Here is a 17,570-nt window from a genome sequence, read left to right as displayed (position 1 = left end):
CGTAGTTTATGTCAACAAAAAAAACCTGCGTATTTCCAATCATTGATTTAAATTGGGAGTAAGACTTTAATTTAAATATTACAAATTATGTATAACAAATATTTCAATTATACTTTTTGTTGATTTAACCTTTTTTGCTTATTGCTGAGTAATACGTCGAAATAGAACTATTTTCTAGCAATAAACATTTTTACCAAAAGTGCATACCTTAAATATGTAGTTTAGATCAACAAAATTTATGTACTCCCAAACAGGGAATTATAATCATGAATTAGACTCTCGAGTAAAATATAACTAATTATAAATGTCAAATGTTCAAGTTTTGCCTTGAACAACGTAAATGAGATTTATTATTCTAACATTAATTGTCAACGACGCTGAAATGAAACAAATTCTACTGTTGCACGTGCACTCCTCAATGATGGTAATACATTCTGCTCTTATCGGGTTTGCAAATGATTGGAACGGTGCATTGTCATCAAGCACAGAGCTTCAGGTGAGATTTTGTTGTTCGAAAATTGATCTGAATTATGATTGGCTATGAATTCTATTTGACAATGAAGTGACTATAAATTCTGTTTGAAGCGGTAAAGAAACAATTGATAACTGTATAGTCATCAAGAATGGATATCCAATAGAGAATTATGTGCCTTAGGCAACTATTAAAAAAAATTCCATATCTAAAACTTCACTGTAAAAAAATTCCGGATCAAATTAAGGTAAAAAGTACAGGCACTCTGAGTGCCGGTACTTTTTACCGTAAAATTCATTTTTAGAAGAATATGTTACAGAACAAAAAATCTGATATGCCTAATTTTTTACAGTAATAATAACCGTAAAATTCATTTTTAGAAGAACATGTCACAGAACAAAAAATCTGATATGCCTAATTTTTTACAGTAATAATAACCGTAAAATTCATTTTTACCGTAAAATTCATTTTTAAAAGAACATATTACAGAACAAAAAATCTGATATGCCATATTTTTTACAGTAATAATAACCGTAAAATTCATTTTTACCGCAAAATTCATTTTTAGAAAAACATGTTACAGAACAAAAAATCTGATATGCCATATTTTTTACAGTAATAATAACCGCAAAACAGCTGAATCACTTAAATTTAATATTACTGGAAAAATTACGGTAAAAATTGATTTTAGGGAAAAGTAGATTTTGCAGATGATACACCATAAGATTTGATCAGGATTTTTTTACAGTGTATGAAAGGCAATAGATGCTTTATACATATTTTCATTATGAACTAATTGTTCACCTTATTTTTCTCTAATCCAAAAATATTGCTCATAGATATTGCAGATGACTGTTCATACAGATCCAACCCTAAGTATTCAATTACTTCTACTCTTTACCCTTTTCATATAACTGTACTTGTTAATAAATTATATCTCTTCCTAATAAACTAGACTTAAAACAACAAAAGAAGCAAAATTGGCAGGTTTCCAAAAGCAATGAAGAGAGAATAAAACCCTACGAAATATTAAAAGCAATTTCTAAACAAAGTGTCTACCAATCTTTTGCAGAATTTTATTAGATTTTAATTAATTTTTTAGAAGATTTACACTAAATCTAACAGGAATTTTCCTATTCCCTTAAAAATATCACTGAAAATATTTTTTAAGATTATATTACATAGTTTATAATTAAGAGCTAATTTCCACGAAGTTTTCTAATGCAATCAAGAAAATTATTTTCGGTTAAAATATATATTAATGAAAACGTGTGCTTTAAATACTATTTTAATAGAAATTTGCAATTTAAACGTATTTTATTTTCAGATTGAATTTCGCTAGCAAACTGTTAGCAAACTATCCGTGTTCTATTTTCTTTTTTTAACTTCCTTTTTTTTAGATAAAAAGTGTTAATAAAAACTAAAAAATAAGTTAAAAAAATAAATAAACTAGGTAAAAACTGAAACAGTCGTTAAATAGTTATCAAAGCGTAGCTTAAATTGCGTTGATATTAGAGTAATCGGGCGATTTCAAACGTTGATCAAGAGTTGTTGATTAACTTTAATTACTTCTAACAGACAAAATTGCGATTTATTTTTCTAATTGAAAAAATAAATTTTAAAAAAGTTTTGATTTACAAAAATAACGTTTTTTAAATGCTTCCCCTCCCAGAACGCACTCAGCAAGTTTTTGTTTACATTTCCCATTATCTATAGCAGCATCTACGCTGGAAATTTTCAAATTACTCATAACTTTTTTTTAATGCCTTTACAGCCTAAACACACTACGTCCTGTTAACAGCTCCATTGAAACTAAAAATACTTTATAGTTTTTTACAAGATGGCTGTAGTATCGTTCACTTTATTCCAGCTAAACCAAACAAGCACTATTGTCGAAAACCGCAACTGGCAAAAAAAAGGAAGTTGTAGATTGCTTAGAGAGAAGTGTAAAATCCTTCTAGAACCGTTTATCTTCAAAATCCTGTAATTGAAAACGTGATTCGATAAAGAAAACCTTGAATCAAGCATCAAGACAAACTTGCCTTTAAGAATCCTATTTCCGTTAAAATGACAGTTTTTTAATGGTTAGTAGATGGAATTTGTGTTAAAGTCAATTGTCTGACGGCAATTGGCTCAAATCCGTGATCCATTAACTACTGTGGATATTTTGAGTGGAATCGTGGTTCATGCTGGCCGGACGGGAGCCATATATGACATTACAAGGGTTTAAACCGGAGTCGTTTGTAACAAAACATTCTGTTCATTGAATCTACTCTGCCCCCAACCCGTAACGCAGACGAGAGGTGCGCAATGTGCCACACACCTATTGTAGCCGAAGGTGAATGGTTTAACCCAACCGAGAATAATCTAAAGCACTTTGTGTGAAGATAATAGTGAGAATGGAAACTATGGGCTGTTGTTCGAACATGAATGGTATTTAATAAAAATGGCTCTTGTTAAAGTTTCAACTTTATCGTTGAAGTACATTATTTTCATCAAAATTACAAGAAAATACTTAATGTTTTATAAATTCTATTTAATTATAAAATTGTTTTTGAAGAAACATGGTCTAAGGTTAAAACAAGCATAGAGCTAAAGTATTCAATATATTTTGGTATTATCTTGGTACTATCTCAAACCTTTTCTACCTTTGACACATTTGTTAATATCGACATTATAATGATGACTAGCATTATAATAAAGGTTGTGTTCCCATCTTAATTTTAAAAAAGAGTGTCTTATATTAGATGCCATTCTATTTAAATGAATAAGGCATAAAATTTGTTCAATTTGAAAATATTACGTACCTCATTTAGACAACCAACAGCGGTATCATAAAATATTGGGTATTTCTAAAACTGAAAATTTAAATTAACGTCAATGTCCCTGGAATTGTATATAGTGACGATATCTTTTGACAACTTCATAAATTTGGGACTCATTTCTTTGTCTTAAAGTAATAGGAATGTATATCATTTACTTAGCGTTTATAAATGTGAACTTTGTCCGACTAAATTATTACGTCACTTTTATGCAAATTTACTTCAATAACTGCTCCTTGATACGTAATTATCGTTGTAAAATAATACCCTACTCTGCAAAATTATACCCTCACTCAGTTTTTTGGTATTTTTAGACTAATCATGCAATTTAAAGGGAATTAAGAATTAATGGCAGAAAGTGATGAGAATTTTCTACAACTAATTCTTTCATTTTTACATTGAAAAATGTAAGTTGATCTATCCAAAAATGTGAAATTTAATACCAGAAAATTATGTAGTTGTAGTTCATTTACTTCGCACAAGATTTGCGCAATGGGCTATTGGCGACGGTCTGGGAAACATCCCTGAGGATGACCCAAAGACATGCCATCACAATTTTGATCCTCTGCGGAGGGAATGGCCCCCCTTCTTCGGTAGCCCGACGACCTGCACGCGAAGTCGAGCACTTTCCGGTAGAACAGTTTAACGAGGACCAATACCGCAAACCCTCGGTCCCTACGCAGATTGATCCAAGTGGTCACTCACCAGCACACATTTCTCAGCACACTATATACACCCTTGTGCAAATTAATTGAAAAAAACTTCTTTTTTCATGTTTTTAAAGATGTTTTGGGGTTGTTTCGGTTACAATGGGGTTGGACCTTTGCAGTCTATTGACGGTATGATGCGTTCTGAGCAGTGCATTACTATTTTGGGTAAAAAAGTTGTTCCAGAGTTGAAAAAACGATACCCTGATGGAACAGGGATTTTTCAACAGGATTTAGCTCCTTGCCATACGTCCAAAATCGTCAAGAAATTCATGTCTGAGAATCAAATTGAGACACTGGAATGGCCAGGGAACTCTCCGGATATCAACCCAATTGATAATCTCTGGGCCATATGCAAGAATCACCTATTAAATATGAACTGTACAACTATGGAGAAGCTAATCACGGCGTTAATACATGTGTGGTACAAGGACACAAATATTATAAATGACTGAAAAAAATTAGTGGAATCCATACCGAATCGTGTCCAAATGTTAATAAAGTGTCGTGGAGATCATATTATGTACTAAAAATTTTTGAGTTTTTATAAATTTAAATAAAATAGCATTTTCTCTTAGTTTGTTTCAATTAATTTGCACAAGGGTGTATCTATCTCAATTTTCCTGACCTTCAGCTCTGGGGTGCAGGAGCAGATGTCCCGGTTAGGTGGTCAGCTGAACAAGGAATCCCCCATCCAAAGCATGCTTGCTACTCATTTATCGACCCACTAGAGAGATGCAAGGCTGAGCCAACCTTCCCCGGCCCGAGGATCGAAACCAGGACTTGAGGCAGAAGAGCGCGAAGCGCTGCCACTCAGCCACCGGGCGTCTTCCTATATTAAATATATTTATTCTTCGTATATTTATATAAAAATTTCGTGTAAGGAAGTATAATCTAAGAGCTTATAAAAATCAAAGAGAACTTTGTATCGCATTTATTTCTAGAAGCATCATCCATTCTAAGATATTTTAAGTTATTTCGAAAAATCTTAAGATTTTTATTTTTAGAAGACTTTGTTAAAGAAATCCATGGAAATTTGCAGATAACAAAACAACAATACTTAAAATTTTCAGCACCAATAAATAGTTAAACGCCAATTAATTGAACTTCATAGTTTAATCCTTAGTCTACAGAAAATGTTTTTTTAAGTTTTAGTTCACCAAATGTCTTGCAAAATAACTACAAAACCAATCAAGTTATTTCTTACATAAGGAAAAGAAAATTATTTTTGTTAATTGTATATCAATTTGCGCTTCGTATTTAGTCAAATCAGTGTAATACAATTTGAATCATAATTTTAAATTTCTTTCTTTTTTTTTATTTCTTTTAAACAGTAACATCATAGTAAATAAGATTATTTACCGTGATGATATAATTTAGTGGAAGAGATTTACCACCCTTTTTACGTTATAATTTTTTGATAAAAGATACCTAATTGAAAATAAATTATTAGATATGCTTAGCAATATAATTTAAAGTTCAAAAAATGAAAACCATAATAAAAGTATTTTATTTATTTAATATTAATAAAAATCAGGGTGAGGTTTTAATTTCAAAGAAAACACTACATAAAAACTATATCAGCAAAGTTTTGAGAATGTGTTTCGATCGTTGCCACTGAACCTTACTTATTTATCAACAATTTCTCTTAACTCCTAAATTCTCCATACGAATCCCTATCTAATTAATAATACTTTAATTCTTTTGATACGCTTTAGACACTAATGATCCCTAATTCCGAATACATTGAAATTATGGAGGCAAATTAATCATTCGATTCAACACACTGCCCTCTATTGATCACAAAAATGAATACAAAAACAATTTTCCTATTTGACTAATTTTGATGTAAGATAAAACTATTTTAAGCAGCAATGGATATTAACATAAAATAAAAATGTGAAAAGGAACGGATGAGTTTTAAAACTGTAATGAAATAGATAAGCCTGTCAAATTCAGTAACGTATGACAGCAAAATTGTTTCGAAAAATGTAAATTCCAAATGAATTTTCAGTTAGTTGGGGAAACTTTGTTTCCAGTGAGACAGTATATCTGTATTTTAATTAATTTTTCCAAATGAGTTTTAAATATAGAGATTTAAATGACAAAACTAATGCTTAAACTATTTGTTTTTCATATTTTTCAACGAAGTTCCTTTTTGTAAATATAAATAAAACATTATTAAAGCCTTAAGATATTAAATTTTAATTCTTTAAGGTTGTATTATTTTAATCCTAAATTATAAAAAATAGTAAGCAATAATATATTTAATATCAACTTACGGTCTTATTTAATTTATTAATAAGTGGAGTTGTCTTTTATTCATTGTGTCTATGTACAGTGGGCCAAAAAATAAAAATACGGTCTACCTGAATAACTTTTCATTTAATGATCGGATCTTCATGTTCTAGGACTCAATCTTAATGCTGATTCTGTTCATAGGGCAGATGATATTTTTAGTTGCGAAATTTAACACAAAAACGTACTTTCTCTGAATAAACATGCCTTTTTTGTAACGGATTTGCATTTCTGAACCCCAAAATATAGGGGGTAGTCGCAATTTGGAAAATATGGTCCTTATAGCTTGGCCAGGAGAATGATCCAAAGTTTGGACCCCTTAATGTTAATTTAACTTTTAGCGTATTTCGTCATATTTTAACCACGTTGTAAGTGAATTAAAAAGAAATTGTGCACAACAATAAAATTCGTTTCTTTTCATTTACTTCAGCGCAAAGCATAAATTTTAGTAAATATTTATTCTCTTTTATTATTTTATTTAATAATAGTCGAAAGCACTTTGAATTTTAGAATATGCAATTTTTAACATCATTTTAAATTATTTAATTTTACGTGGCAAATTGTAAAATTTGAGTGAAATCGGTTGAGTGGTTCCTGAGAAATCGAATTTTAAGTAGACTTTTTTTATACGATTTATATACGATTTTATAATAATGTAAAAAATTATATGCTTTGCAATTCAAAATTTTTCTACTATCATTAAATAACATAATAAAAAATGATAAATATTTACCAAAATTTATTATTTGGACGTAATTATTTTGTGCAAACGAATTTTATAGTTGTGTGTAAAAAATTTTCAATTTGTTTCAAGTATTTTCGAGATATGATGAAGTGCGCAAAAAGTAAAATTAACATTAAGGGATCCAAACTTTGGATCGCTTTCCTGACAAAACTATGGGGGCCATATTTCTCAGATTACGGATTTAGTGAGTCAGAAATGTGAATCCGTTGAAAAAAATGTTTAGCTTTAAAATAGAGTCCTAGAACGTGAAGATCCGATTGTAAAAACTTATTCAGGGTGGTCCATTTTTCATGGCGCACTTTAATTTTTTTTTTCAATACTATAGAAAAGAATAATCATCAAGTTATAAACAGGGAGAAAAAAATTTTTACAACTTTAAAACCTTCGGTACTAAAATTTTAATGCTATATTATTTTAATTTAAAAGTTAAACAAAATAAATAAATTTCACGAACTGCTGTGTAGTACATTACGGTTGCTCATTTATTAATTAGAATGGTAAACAATTATTTAAAATATCTACATACGTTTTTTTTTATTAATAGTACTTAAAAAAATATCGTAAAATTACTATATTGCATAGTAATGATTTCGGGTAAAAAAAATTATCCGAAAAACTATAATTCTGGTAAAAAATATATATAAACAGTATTTAAACTGTTCATTTCGAAATTTTTCTGTTCGGATGGCAATGGTTTACCGGAAAATCTGGTTTTCAAAATTATAGTTCTTATTACTATACATTTAGTAATGAATACAAAACTGAAAAGTAATTTTAATCCAATTTAAGAATTTGTGTAATTAATATTTAATTTTTTATTTAATTTTTTTAACTACAGTTAAACTGGTGAAAACTAATTAACTATATTCAAATACATAAATCTCTATTAAGTTTTAATAAATATGTTTATAAAAAAAAAGATTAAGGTAATTAAAAGAACATATATCTTCGAAAACATGTTGCCAGCACGAATTCGCCACTTAGGTAATAGGTAAACTGGTGTTTCTAGCTTGATGCCAACGATATATTGTAATAACTAATTAATTTGAAGTGATACATATTTAAAATAAATAGTAACAAGAAACAATATTCAACTTTCGAGTAATTACCATCATATTTCCCTTTCTTACATTGGTTTCATCTAAACAAATTTATTTTCAATATTAACCGATAAAGAATATATAAAATTCTCCGAAAAATAAAAATAATTTTTTTATGAAGAAAAAAAACTTTGATGTTTCTTCATTTTTATTCTAGTTTTAAATAAACTAAATATAAAATGGTGAGCAATGAGAAGAAATGTTTTGCGAACCGTAACTTAACAACCAGTTTTAACGGTCGGAACGGTTTGAAAAATTTCAGATTGGAATTCTTCTCACGCATCAAGACTTTTTAAACAAATACTAAAACATTCTTCATCGTTTATTATATTATATTGTAAAAATTTTTCCCGTTCACTCAGTTTTCGGTTTTATTCCTTATTTTTTCGTGATTAAATTATTGCTTTTAATATTTCACGCTCGAACTATCTTTCTTATAAGTTGAATAATGGAAAGTTTTATTGCCAATAATTTTTATTTGAATATTTTATTTTCCAGGCATGCAAAATGCTCCTTGAAATTTTATTATTTTTAATAGTGAATGACGCTTTTAATAGTTTTTTCAACAATTTTACTTGTTACACTAAATCGTAATTCATTTCCTTCATAACTATTATAAATATGAAAAACATCTCGCTGTTAATTATATAGTTAGTTGAATACAAAATATTTTAAAATAGACTAAAGTGAAATAATTATTAAACTTAAAGTAACGTAATTTCTCTAAAAATAAAATAAAAGTAAATAAAATAATGAGTAAATAATATTCATGATTAAATTATTGCTTTAAATATTTTACGTTTGAACTATTTTTCTATGGGCTGTTTTATTACTCATATTTCATATTTTCCCGATATTTCATATTTAAATATTTTACTTTTCTGACATGCAAAGAGCTCCTTGAAATTTTATTTTAATAATTTCTTTGCAATTTCCCTTGATACAGTAAACCATAATTTCTTTCTTCCATCAATATTATAAATATTAAAACTATCCACCGTTAACTATAAGTGGTTATTTTTATGTGAAAATAAAAGATTTAAAAAATACGAGTGTAAAGTAATTAAGTTTAAACTAATGTAATTTTATTAAAATTATAGTTGGAAAAATGTAGTTTACGGTATGTATGTAATGTTTAAATGTAGTTTTAATCATTTTTTTTTTTTTTTTTTGCACTCGCACAGTACAACTAAACACGCTTTTGAAACATGAATTTTTGTGATATCATTTTTTTTTCTTTTTATATTTCATAAAAAGTAAAGTTCCCTTTAAAATATTATGTGATATATCAGCATTTACAATCTGCAGTTACCATCGTTCATAAAGTACTAAAAAAGAAACCGTACTTAAAACAGAAAGGTTAATTTTGATAATTACAATCGGCGAAAAGAAAGAAAAAGTATATAACTTCTAAACTAATAATTGGAATTTAATTCTAAATAGTTTAATGGGCCATCTATATATATATTTCTCTTACACGGCACCAAAAAAAAGCCTCATTACAACTCCCCGAATGGCAACGTTAGAAAATCGACCAATGAATGCTGCTGAAAATGTCACATGACGTGGCTCAACATATAGCGCCTTTAAAAACGGAAACAATAACCAGAGTGAGCATTATCAGGTTGTTCAATTCAGATTCATGCCCTAAAAACATGATAATATTTAATTTAAACTCAATTAGGAATTAATTAGGCTGACCTTCTCCATGACTATAAATAAGTCACAATGTCAGACTTTTGAGAAAATCAGTTTAGTATTGACTAAACAAGTTTTTAGTCATAGACAACTTTATGTTGGCCTGTCAAGAGTTAAGTCATTTGACAGCCTTTCAGTAATTGCTCCAAGATGCCAAATCTATAATTGTGTTTTCAAAGAAATTCTAAATGCTTATTGTTAATTTCGTAGAGCTTTGCAGAAAAAAATGTTTTTTGGAAAAAATTTAATTGAAACTTCTATTGGCAGTAGGCAAGGGGAACTGCCAAAATCAAAACTCCCCGATTAGAAATGCAGCATGGCGACCTCCACCTCTTGGGTAATGCTAACAGCCATGCATTTTAATTTATTGTATGTAAAACATCCTTATTTTGTTCCAAAATGTTATGTACTTTATCACAAATGTTAATTAATATAGAAATTGATTTTAATAATGCTGATCACCAAAAAATATTTCATTTGGCGATAAAACAAATTTTTGTGTTCTTGAAAATGAAAGATTTTTTGAGGGTTATTATCTCACTAGGAAAAGTTAGGGTTTAAAGTTTATATTTTTAAATAATAAAATTTTTTTCTAAAACTTTCAGAATTTCTAGCATTTACTAATTTATTATACACATTTAGTTGAATTTAAGTGAGTAACTGCAATATTTGATAATTTATTTTGCTAATATGTTTCTCATTTAGCTAATGTTTTGATTTTTTCACCATGTACAATCTAAATAGCTAATATACTTTTTTAAAAGCCAATAAGATAGAATTCTTCTACATAAGTACAATATTATGTCTTTGATGATAAAATACTATGTCTTTGATGATAATATATTATGTCTTTGTGCTAGAACATTGTGCGAGCGCAGCGAGCCATGGTTCGCGGCGTGAACCACATAGGAACAGGGGACGGAGCCTCCTAGTTTTAAATATAATAACTAATTGAGGAGAGCCGCAATGGCTCAGGGGATAGAGCGTTCGCCTTCCCATGAGGTGAACCGGGTTCGATCCCGGCGATGGCTGGTCGATACGAATTCCGCATCCGGCTTGCACCGACCACAGTGCTGACATGAAATATCCTCAGTGGTAGACGAATCATGGGTTAAGTCCCCTTGCCGTCAGGCTAATCGTGGGAGGTTTTCGTAACCTTCCTCTCCATGTCACACAAATGCGATTTAGTTCCATCAAAAAGCCCTACACGAGGGCGAATTTCTCCCAATACTTGATCCAAGAGTTCCCTTGTCTTCTGGATTGGGTACAAAATTACAAGGCTACGGAGTTGAACATTAGTAGTCGTAAACCCAAAAATTGGGTCGGCTGTTCAACGGCGGTTATAAAATAAAATATAAAATTAATTTAGGAGTTTGCATTAAATAGGGGTTAAGAACTAATTTTATTTATTCATTTATTTGAGAAAAAAATGTTTTGAATTGAAACAGATCTTTGACTAGAGGCTTATAGCTTTGTAAATGAGTTAAATAAGTGGTTTTTGTCATTTAGTTTTGGAGTTCCTCCAAAAAGTAGAGGTGGTAAACACTCACAAGCTTTTATTTTCCTTCTGTAAAATTTTGCTTTTGTTACTTTACCCATCTTTAGTGAAAAAAAATTATTTTAAACTGCAAGAGATATTTTAAAGACTTTAAATCGTAAGTACTTTTCAAAACTTAAATTAAAAGATTTTAAAAAAGAGCACTGACAAGTTAAATTGTAAGAAGTTTCTTCACTAAAAAATAGAATAATGCATATTTAAAATTCAGACTCCATATCTGCATTAAAAAGCTCTGCAAAAAACCCATTTTATGTATGGAAAGAAAAAACCCTATTCTATTGGGCAGCAAGTGATCTTTGCGCGGAGAACAACCATTCTTTTCTTTTTGTTCGATCAATTGTGGACGTTCTATTCCCCTCAGAATTGAATCAAATGTGTGGAGATGTACTTGAGAGAAGAATGGCCTTTCAATGAAATGAAAATTAGATTTCGAACTGTCCAACCAACTTCTTGGGATAAAGGGATTTACACAATTCTTCACTTCTTATTCTAGCTTGGCCCACTTTTTTTTTTCAGTCGTTTTCTCAAGAAAAAGATGGAAAGTCGAATGATGTTTTATATTGGCAGTAGCAAGTTGGTTTCCTGAACGATTAAATTGAATTTCAAATAAATGCCTTTTCAATCCATTACACAAAAAGAAAATATTTTGTCGTAATTTTTTTTAAAATAAGAACTAATTATTTTTGAAATGAATTTGATTTTAACCGTTCTCTTCTGTTATTTTGTTGCAGAAATGCGGAGAAGATGTCCACTACAGCGGTTGCCAATTTTTTGTGTGAAAGCCTAAACCTTCGAACCCCGAGAACTAATAAATAAATATCTTCAGTATTTGTGAGCATTATAAATTAACGGAAAACTTTTAATTACTTTGAAAATTAGTAATGATCTAAATTTCATTAATTTTTAAACAAGATATTGCTTTATTTTTTTCCCCATAGAGTATTTACATATACATGTTTACAATGTTAACTATTAACACATATTTTTCGTAGAAATTTTTTTAAAAAAATATGAACTGGAATTTTTTTAAAGTTTTATCTTTTCTGAGCAAACATTTTTTCACGATTCGAAAAGTATTCCTCTTAACACTAAAGCACTATCAAAGCATACAACTGATATAATCTCAAATATCCCCAAAAATTTTTACCAAAAGTAGTTTTTTAGAAAATATCAGTTTCAGCACTATTGATATATGCCCTACCAACCCTTAAATTGGGTTTTATATCAGACAGTTGAATTCACAGGTCTAGGAGTGGTATCTAGTCTAATTCTTATTTTGATTTTAGTTCTAACATAAACAGAAAATGGATGAGTTGAAGTATGGTTTCCGTTGAAAAGAAAAGGGAAACGAACGAAAAAGGAAGAAAAACGAAAAGGGAAGAAAAATGAAAAAGGAAGAAAAGCGAAAAAGGAAGAAAATAAACATTAAAAATGGTTATCAGAGGAACATATCACTCATGGGTTGCAATAGTGGCACAACTCAAAAAACACGCATTTTGGACTATGAACATGTTTAAATATGAAAATACACATTCGTTTCAGCAGCAATACTAACACAACTCATAATTCAACTTGAAGGTAATCTTCGTTTAAGCTAACTAAAGCATTTATTATGCATTTTCCTTAGCAATGAAAACTTTAAGCCCACTTATCTCAACACATGATTTTTTTTTAGTTGTGCCGCTATTGCAGCCCATGAGCCCATGCAGCACTAGTATATCTTTATTGCTAAATTAGGTAAATTTTTATTTGATACGAAATACTACTAAAGTGTTTCATTAAATGCATATATCATTTTCATACTTCATTCATTTTATTGTTATTAAAAAAAACATTGTTTTGAAATTTCTTTCTTCACAAGCATTTCACTTAAATAATTTCATATAAACAACGAAAAAATAAAATAACCAATATATTGTACATTGAATAACAATTTAATTACAGTTTCGAAAATTCTTACTTGCTAAAAACAATTTCTAACTCTCGGAACTTCTGTGACCATTCAACGGAACCCTAGGGTTCCGCGAACATTATTTAGGAACCACTGCTCTGCTATACTCGTGGCAAAGACAACTTTTTTGCTTTACCAAGGCTACGACAACCTGTCTACATTATTTTCTAATGGTTTGTCAAAATAACGTTCTTTATCGCTTAATTTGGCAACTTTTTAAAATTAAATAAAATTGTATTGAATAAGTAGCGAAAAACTATTATTTAATAATCATTAAGAATAAATCTTATTTATATACCCTATTTACGTTCAATTTTATTCATGGGAAGTTGAATTTCTAATAGGTTTTCAAAGTAAATAAGGAGATAATCCATAAGAAGAGAGATAGAGAACCTAAGCTACAATTACCATCCGTGGTTCAACTACCCATTATAAAAATAATAAAAACGTAGCAGTATAAGTCAGTGGTTTTTGATCCTGAAAAGTACTGAAATTAAATGGGCAAGAAATAGCTTGTGATAAAATTGATAAAATGTAAGAAAAGAACTAAAACTCTATTATTTGAAAACTACACTTCTTCACTAAATGTATAAAACAATCTTACTAAAAAAAATTTTCTTGTATTTATCTTCTGTCGCGTAATATTATTTATAAAAAAATAATTGAAATATTTAAATTTATAAAGGTAATTCTAGAATAGTTATGAGTGAGTTATGAGACTCGAAATAAATGTGCTGTAGTTCTTAAATATACAAGTATTTTTACTTTATCTTTAATAAATAAAAATGTAAAAATGTGGATTAGACTACGAGAGAGAGAATTTACGAAGAAGGCTTGCAACAAATATTTATGGAAATAACATATGCCAATAAGAGTACCAAACCAGTTTTTAAGCCTATTTTCATCAGAATGCTTTTTTAAAAACTTTTCACAGTGTCACTTTATTATTTATGTTTATTTTATTTATAATATTTTCCTAATTATTACTATTATAAATAGAATTTGCATTTGTATATAGCCCACCAATATTCATGACGAAGCACAGAATGGGCAGTTTTCTTTTGTCAATGACGCTTTGGTTTCAATAGAAATTAGAAAATTTGTGAAAACAAAAGTTTAAAACACGAAAAACAAGAAAAATGTTTTTCGACGAGTTTCAACAATTTTCATAAATTGTTTTGCATGAGATTGTCGCAATGCAATTTGCATGAGATAATGACGTTAAGACGGTGTGCAGCAGTGGCTGCCTCCACTAACGGCATGTTTTTTTTAAAAAAAAGGTATAAACAAGTTGGTTTCTAGCTCTGTCAAAAGTCGGAACTATGGTTGTAGCTATACAGAAAAATAATATACGGAATTTTCTTTCATGTAAAACTAAATTTAGAGAGAGACAAGAATTTTTTTTTTATACGAGTTTTAACAGAACGGTATTTATTTTTCCGGCATATCTCGTACAACTTATGATTCAATTTCGGCAGAAAATACTTTGCAATTGATCTGTTCAGGCTCTTGATAACCATTTAGCAAACACCGAGCTTGCATGATTCTACGGGTTAGACATAAACCTAATATAAAAGAGGTGATAGAAAATTTGGGACGATACAATGATAAACGCTATTTCAAACTGTTCAAAACAGCATGTTTCGAATATGTTTTTAAATTTTCATGTATACAATTTCCATACAAGCCTTAAGATAATTAGGAGTGAATTAGTGGAAATTTCCTTTCTGAAAATTATGCAAAGGATTATTTTAGTGTGAAAATGCTGTCTTAGAAAAAAATGCTTCCCATTGCTACATTTCACCTTGCCCTTTAATTACTTTATAAACAATGTTTAAACTAAGAAAATCTCCATTTATTTATAATTTAAACTTTGGTAAAAAAAAACATATATGGATGCTAAAATTAATACAACGTTACAGTGGACATAGACTATCCGACAAAGGCTGAGAACGAAATATTTTTCCTGTGAGTCTTTGTCGTTTTAATATTTTTTTTATATCAGAAAAATGGGCTAATTTTATCCAATACCCTATCAAATTCTTCGACAACAAATTCATGTGAAAATGTTCGAAATTCTGTGAGTTAGCCAAATATTTTGATTCGTGGTGAGATTAACTAGTTAAAGAAAACTAATATTTTATTTAAATTTATATAAATTACTGAAAGAAAATATATATACGTATCATATATATAAATATATATGATCTTATACGGAATACGCAGTCAACGAAGCAATTGCGATTCTTTTGTAATATTTTAATGTTTATTATTTATTATTATTCATTTATTTTTAAAGTTTCGTATATTTCCTAAAACCATTTACAGATTTCGCATTTTACAAACATCAATTTGTGTTTTTTGGGGTGATTCGTGTAAAAACATCAGTAAAAGCTAAACTAGCGTATCATCTTTCAGCGCACTTTTTGTTGAGTGAAGAAGCTAAAAATATTTTGTTATAGATATTCAAATTATAGAGATAAAATTTAATAATAATTTTTTTAATTGACATAAGATTCATTTTAATACCTAATTACCCGTTATATAGAAGCATTTCTGCTTATAGCCATGTCAACTTTATTCCTGTCGTAATTTTATTAAAAAATTATTAATATTTAGTTATAACTGATAAAGATTATTTTATGTTTATTTGAACATTAAGAACTGGAAGTAAAACTAATAAACTCTAGAAAGTTCCCCAATATTATTGTATTATATATATTTTCTTTCAGTAATTTATATAAATTTAAATAAAATATTAGTTTTCTTTAACTAGTTAATCTCACCACGAATCAAAATATTTGGCTAACTCACAGAATTTCGAACCTTTTCACATGAATTTGTTGTCGAAGAATTTGATAGGGTATTGGATAAATCTGCACCGTCAAATATTTTCGTCAAGTATGTGAGAAAGTATGCAGTGATATTGAATTTTAGAAAGGAGCATTATGGTACCATGGTGTAAGAATTCCTTTAGGAATTTAGTCGATTAATTATGATTTCCCTTCTTTCATGCCTAAACCTGTAGTTATGCTATTCATTTCCCTTTTATATATAAGATTCACGTGATATCTTTAAAATGATTCATGGTATATAACAGAATGATATTTAATAGATGAAATCCTTTTTTCTGATTAATAACAAAACAAATAATGTGTCTAAAATTATATGTTAAATCCATTCTAAAATTTTATTATTATAAAATAACTAATAAAAATAATATTGTATGAAATAAGTTAAATGGTTAATGACCAATAAAATGTAAAGCACTAACTGAAAATAGGTATTTCTTTTTTTTAACTTTTTTTAATACAATAATAATGCATAAAATCATAGATAATATGTTACAAAATAATATGCATAGTTATAAAATTGTATGGATGTAAAACACTGTATAATATAGAAAATATTGTATAGCTAAGAAATTTTATAAGGTATAAATCGTTATGTATAATAATATTAAAGTAAAATATTATCAAATTTGTTAAACCACGAAACCTGGAGCTGATAAACAGAATTATTTCAAAATGGCTATTATTATTTTAATTTTTTTTCAGATAGTTTTGAATAAATCATAAAATTATGTACCGTTATTTATAAAAGAATGCATTAAGTTTAAAATTAAAATGCTTCTTCTTTTTTTTTAAACGTACCTTCAAAAATTTGTGAAATAACTGTGTGCCTCTTATTGTATTAATATTTTCAACTGCTTATATATTGATTATGTCATAAAAATAAAAGAAATAAAATATAGGAATAAAATAAAATTTAAATAAGTAGCGAAGAATATTTTAAAACATTCAATTTAAAAAAAGATTATTATAATTTCAAAAAAGTGAGAAAAAAGAAGAAAGTTTTCGAAAAAAAAGAGAAAAAAAATTAATTTTAAGCACTCTTTTAATAATTTTGATGTCTGTAAAGCAATAAATTAAAAAATTTTTGCGTATAAGATATCTTTCCCCTACTTATCCTTACTATCTGGTCACGTTAAATTTATTTATTACACATTTTGTCACATCCACTCAGGTATAAATCTACAACCACAACTTTAACTCAAATTAATTGTACCGTAAAATGCGCGGTAATTCAAAAATCGTGAAACAAAACTAATAAGAAGGAAGACGATGCACAGTTTGTATTTACAAAATAATAACCCTATAATATATTTCAGAAACAAAACAAAATTAAACTTTAGTACAAAAAAAGGGAAATCAGTAAT

This window comes from Parasteatoda tepidariorum, chromosome 6, assembly GCF_982258835.1.
Source record: "Parasteatoda tepidariorum strain Cologne lab strain chromosome 6, Ptep-v5.0, whole genome shotgun sequence".
In the NCBI taxonomy this organism is placed as follows: Eukaryota; Metazoa; Arthropoda; class Arachnida; order Araneae; family Theridiidae; genus Parasteatoda; species Parasteatoda tepidariorum.
This window is presented reverse-complemented; position numbering follows the sequence as displayed.